Raw genomic sequence first — 5,927 nt, 5'->3', positions numbered from 1 at the left:
TTCATAAGTTTTAGTGGATGCAGAGGTGTATTGGATGAACATTTTTCACACATAAAAAGTTAGTGACGTGGCATCTGCCGAAAATTTTAGTCCATCTTCGAAATCTTAGAATATATGACAGAAAAAGTTTTTCAACTTCAAAAGCTTTCATAGTGACCCTGCATGTTTGTCTATGGCTTGGTTTTTTCGAAGGAGGGGGAACAGGATGGGGACATTTTAGTAATGCTGAAACAAGTGAAAATTGTGTTTATTTGACCTACCTTAAAAATGCCAAAAATGAGTTTTGTGCAAAATTGTGTCACATCCGATGCATTTATTGAGAAAGCAGCCGTGGAGAACAGTGATTGCCTCCGAAGTTGAAAGCACCAACTTGAAAACTTCTATTGAAACAGTAATGTATGTACTCTATCTGCACTTAACACATAGCTATGTAGTTTCTAGAGAAAAGATTGATGATCATACAAGTGATGTATGATTCACATTCAAACGCATCAACTTGTGCCAAAAAGTGTGCTGTACAATAACCATTGCTCTGAGGTATGAAACTGATAGTGTGATGAGATAATGCAGCCTCAACCCGGGGGAAAATATGCCAATTTCCTTGATATTTGGGTCAAAAAACGCCTAAAGTCAGTCTAAAACGCCAGCAACCCAATAAATCAGCCTATCCGTCAATGTTGAAAATTTCCCCCGCCGCACAAAGTTAAAAACACCAGAAAACGGCCAGATTCATCTTCCCCGCCAAAAGAAAAATCTCCCGCTAGACAGAATCAAAAAACGCTAGAATTAGCAAAATCTGACGGGCTAAACCGCCATCTGGCAGCACTGTGTTTGATCCTGTCGGTGACTGGGGTTTGGGCAAAAACGCAGTGTGACCAAAATGTCAAAACTTAGAGGAGCTAAAAGTATCAGCATTGAGATAGGATCATGATTTTTCAGGGATCCCTTGTTTTTGGAGATATTTCCTCCTTCAAAAGACGCTTCTGATAATTCATCCTAATAATTTACGATACTTACCAACCGGACCCAAAATAATTGTTCTTTCATGATCCTTGACATTTGAAAGTGGTCACTCCTTTATGGGTAATACTTCGAACAGTTTTGACAGATAAATAGAAATTAAACAGGAAGTTGTAAAATGTATGACTGATAACACACCAACACTTTTTACAATCATCATTGACGCCAGCTTTGTAGTAGTCCATAGGGATGTAATTTTTGTAATATTATTTCGAGACATTTCGAGATTCCTTAGAAGACACACAAAGGTGACTCTTTATTTTTTTCCCACCCTGTACAGTCTGCTCTATATTTTCACTGATATAACTATAATTAGTATCAATATTTGGAATGAACAACAAACGCTTGTAGAATAGAAACATCAAGACACAGTGTAAAGTGGCTCTTGACTTAAACCTGAAGGCTTTAAGTCGCATTAGTGACAAGGCAATTCAATTACAAGTAAATGGATTCATTGTCTCAAGTCAATCAATGAACGACCATTTCAGAATGGACTTTGAGAAATCTGTACTCATAATTTGAATTGTTCACTTACCATAATTAATAAGATTATAATTCCCTTTATCCCTCACTCTCATCTTTGATTATTCCTCGAGATCTTTGGGAAGTGCTTGCGCGCATAGGTTGGGGTTCTTCCACAGTGTCCAAACTTTGATCCATGTCTTCTTGACGTCTCATCTTTCCACTCTTCTCATGATTGGGGGGCAAAGCCTGAAGGTGGTTTTCCGAAGTTTCGGGCGTGAGCGATCTCCCTTAAGATATCCAACTTGGCATTGTGGATTTGAACACTTGAGCCCTGGAATTTTTGCTCAACCGTATGTTATGGAGTAATTAGATAGAGAGCCTTAAATGCATTTCAGGCATTTCCAATTCAGGTGCCAAAGTCCCTTGAAAGTGAATGTGTGCCACAGTGGTTGTCACTGACCTACCCTGCGGCAATTCAAGCTGTTGCAAAGTGGGATAATCTATTAGTTCTGGCTAGTTCTGGCCATAAGAGGAAGGCAGATTGGACCTAATCCAATATGGGGTCATTTTATCTTAAAGACGTACTGTTTTGTTACTTTCCTTGTCTTTTCAATAACAGTAGTCAAAATTGGAGCAAAGTTGTTTGGAATTTTTTCTAGAAATATATTGAACTGAAATTGGTACTTCAGGATTTGTTTAGCTTACTTGGCATTAAGAAGCATGTGGTATTTTTCTCCAAATATTCATTTTCTGCCCGTAACTTTGAAGTCTCTTGATCATAAAAGCATACTAAGACAACACGTTGAATATGTCACATATGTAATAACTTATAACTTTTCATTGTTCCTGCTTGTGTATTTAATCACTATCATTTTGCCATCTGAATGGAGATTTCTTGGGTTTTCTAGCCCTAAAAAGCAAAAAGATTGGTAAATAAAAAGCCCAAAATGACAAAAGCACCAGATTATCCGGACCTCCAGTACAAACGCTAAAAATCTTCCGCAAAGAGGAAGTGGCAACCAGAAGTCGGAAGGTAGATCAATATTTGGACAAGAGCCGGAAGTTTCTTGATCACTTTGCCTCATAGTGAAGTACATCTAAGCACACTATACTTTCGTTTTTGGTCAACTACGGACTCTAGAGATGATGGACTCTGAACGGCGTGTCCGCTAAATCTGGCCTGCAACTCCGAGTCCCTTTTCATAATCCATTCATAAGATAATAAATTTGGATCATTACAACCCAGGGCACGTCATTTTTGTCAATTCACCTTGTAAAGTTTTTTTTTGGAAAAGATATCAAAAGCTAATGTAGCTCTCTGAGAGGAGGCCGAAGATTCAAATTGTAGGTAGTTATTAGCAATAACTTTGACTCCCCCTTGGTTCCTTGTGCAAATTTTGGGTTCAAAATTTGCGACATTTCATTGGCCAGAATCTTTCGAAAAAAAAAAGGCAAATTTTAAATAAGATACATATTTCTGGCGAATGCGAACGATCCCTTCGGTTGTAAGCCCATTTATTAAGAAGTCATGAGCATCCTTAATACTCAATACATTATTTGGTAAGCAACATAAAAAATTCCAGGACTCAATATTTATCAATAAACAAAACAAATGGGATTCAATTTTCCGGGGATGTGAGAGAGCTTCCCAAGTTAACAGGATTGATATTTGGTGCGGTGGTAAAAATGGATGGAGATCAGCAGATTATGTTTGTTCTCCTTATATGAACAACATGGCCTTGCCTCCAAACTTACGTCTGCCAAGTTTGATCTCGTTGTTTGCTTTGTTCAGAAATCCAAATAGAACTTGCCATTGAAGAGGATCAAAAAGGGTCAAAACTGGCAGTTACTTGGTATATAAAAGCTCGCGTCGCAGGGGCGATTGACCAATGAACATGCAATCAAAGAAGGGTAGCAAAAGTCTTTGCTAATTTTAACATGCAACTGAATCTGGAAGCAGCCGTGCTAGCCAGCCATTTGAAGACGGCGCCCTCTTACCATCAGAAACCAACCCGGTCAGTCCATCATTGTGACCCATTCGCTCATATAAACTGTTCTGACTGGCTTGCTGCCTTGGCACTCTCTAGGCACTACTTCCTCTAATGAATTGATCTACATCAGTACTTTGTACTTTCTATGCAATCCTTAATTTTCGAGTGAAACCAATTAAGACATTGCCCATGGGCGAGAAGCCATTTGTACTACAACAGATGGCCTTTCCTTTATAAAAGCCAATGGATACTGTTTGTTTCCTTCCTGAAGGCTCATCGGCATATCTGACACATAACTCCAAGTGGGTCTCAGACCCATTCGGGAAATGACTTCCTTGTACAACTTACCTGATATTGGAATATGGCTTCAAGCCCGACACTCTGAGTGGCCTTTTCCTATTAGATTATGACTCAATCTCCACGCTATTCAATGAGCGCCACAGGTTCTAAATTGATCGAATGTCCAGCTCGAGCCTAGCTCATTGGACTGAATCGTTTTCCCCGGATGATTATGAATGGCGATTCACGTGGACATGCTGTTCCCCTGATGTGATAAGTGTCGTCTAGAGGGTATCTCTTCTTCGTGGATCTGCTGAATCCGTCCAAGACGTCTTTCTTTGGTAGCTACAAGTTGAGCCTGTTCATAAGTCCAACACGCTTGGATGTAAGCTCGTACTGTTAGCTGACAATCAAATCGGTCGATTATCATACCCTTTTTAATAATACAATTCCAAAGCACTAACAAGATCTAAAGTTGAACAGACGAGAAAAGGACGAGCTCATGAATTTTCCTTTCATTTTTTTCTTTTGGGCTTGTTTTTTTCAGGGGCGTTTTCTACCCGCTAGAGGAATGTGATCTCCTAGTTACTATTGAAAGGTTTATAATTCGTCGTATTATTACTTTCAATCTTTAAGTACGATATTGGGTCACCAACGAATGTCAGTTGGCAGACCAAGCTAGTCCTTGAAATGTAGGCTTGATCCTGGAGCATGACTATCACAATTTCTAAAAAATTTGTCCTAAGTCTGACTTGAAAGATGCAAGCGGATCAACAGGCCACGATTCCCCTACGAATATTAGAGGGAAGCAAATTAAAACAATGGAGGAGCCGCAGAAAGAAAGATGTACTTTCAATTTACTGAAACTAGCTTGGTTGTCGAGGGCTTTGAAGTTGCTTCCTCAAAACGCACATTAAAAGCCTTGGCGACTGATTACCGCTTAATCCTGGTTGGACAACCATAATTTTGCTTTATGAGATGCAATGTTTCAAAGTAGATGAATTTTGAAATCCAGAGTAGGGTAGAGTATCTGCAACTCTGCTAGTTTACGCTCCACAATCTGAAACTATCTAGTTATAGTCCGTGGTGAATGCAAGTTCTTTTGTTTGACACATATAGTTAACGGAAGCCAGTAAATTTGACTCATGCAGAAAAGCATCTGATTGTACTTTGAAGTGCCCTAGAACACTAAGATTAATTATTATTAAAATAAATATTCGCCATGCATTAATTCTGAGCAATTTCGCGATTAGCATGGGACACTCTTGTTCAATGGGACTGACTAGTAGAGCTGAGTCTCTCAAAAGTCGAACTTGTTGATTTTCTGACTTTTGCCGGACTCAAGTCCGGCAGAGGACTTGAGTCTTAAAAGGACCCAAGTCACATAAAAAGACTCATCTTCTATTTAAAACAAGCTACTCCGGAATCAAGTAAAAGACTCTAGTGCACACGGACTCAAGTCCGGACTCGACTATCCTGCAAGTCTAGCTTGTGAATGTGCAAGGATGTACAAATTGAAGAAGTATCTTTTGACGTACCGCGTGTACACTTGTTTCTTAATAAATTGTTTGATCTGTGCTGCCCGGTGGCGACAGGCTAAAAAAAGCCAATTCAAGACATTCAACGCCTAATATATTTTTAGTATGTCATGTGTGTTTAACATAGTAGATGTGGAAAACTTGCTCTTTACTTCGGCTTTGTACTGGATTACAGGTGTGTACAATGGGGCCAAAAAGCCCGCCACTGACTCAGAAGTACCAGTCATACTCAGGCTGGCCAAGTAGCATTTTTTGATCCTAATTTTTGAAAATTAGCATTATTTCAAGGCTGCTAGCATTGGAATTTTTTTATAAGCATTGGTTGAGTGGTACAAGCATTGTGAAATTTTGTCTAGCATTTTAGCATTTAACTAGCATTATTTCACTGAAAAACTGACCAAAAGGGAAGGAAAGAAAAGAAAACTACATTTGACGGTATTTACATGTTAACAATGTTCTTTCATTGGATCCCTATCTCATTCCATGAAATTGATACGCTGTAGCCACGAAGTGATTTCCATTGGAATGTTTACTTTACATGAAGCAATTCATGAATCTAATTGCTTCTCAATTCTACGGGAGATCTAGCCAAATTTCTGTTTGTAACCAGACTTTTGGCACACAAACAGATTTT

General features: G+C 39.0%; 1 protein-coding gene across 1 annotated transcript in view; it reads left to right on the top strand.

Moving 5' to 3' along the window:
* Window positions 1–5,927, top strand: part of LOC131881980 (uncharacterized) — a gene marked incomplete in the record, with an annotated part of 24,101 nt that overhangs the window by 15,860 nt on the left and 2,314 nt on the right.

Source organism: Tigriopus californicus, chromosome 6 (genome assembly GCF_007210705.1).
Source record: "Tigriopus californicus strain San Diego chromosome 6, Tcal_SD_v2.1, whole genome shotgun sequence".
Lineage (NCBI taxonomy): Eukaryota > Metazoa > Arthropoda > Copepoda > Harpacticoida > Harpacticidae > Tigriopus > Tigriopus californicus.
This window is presented reverse-complemented; position numbering and strand designations above follow the sequence as displayed.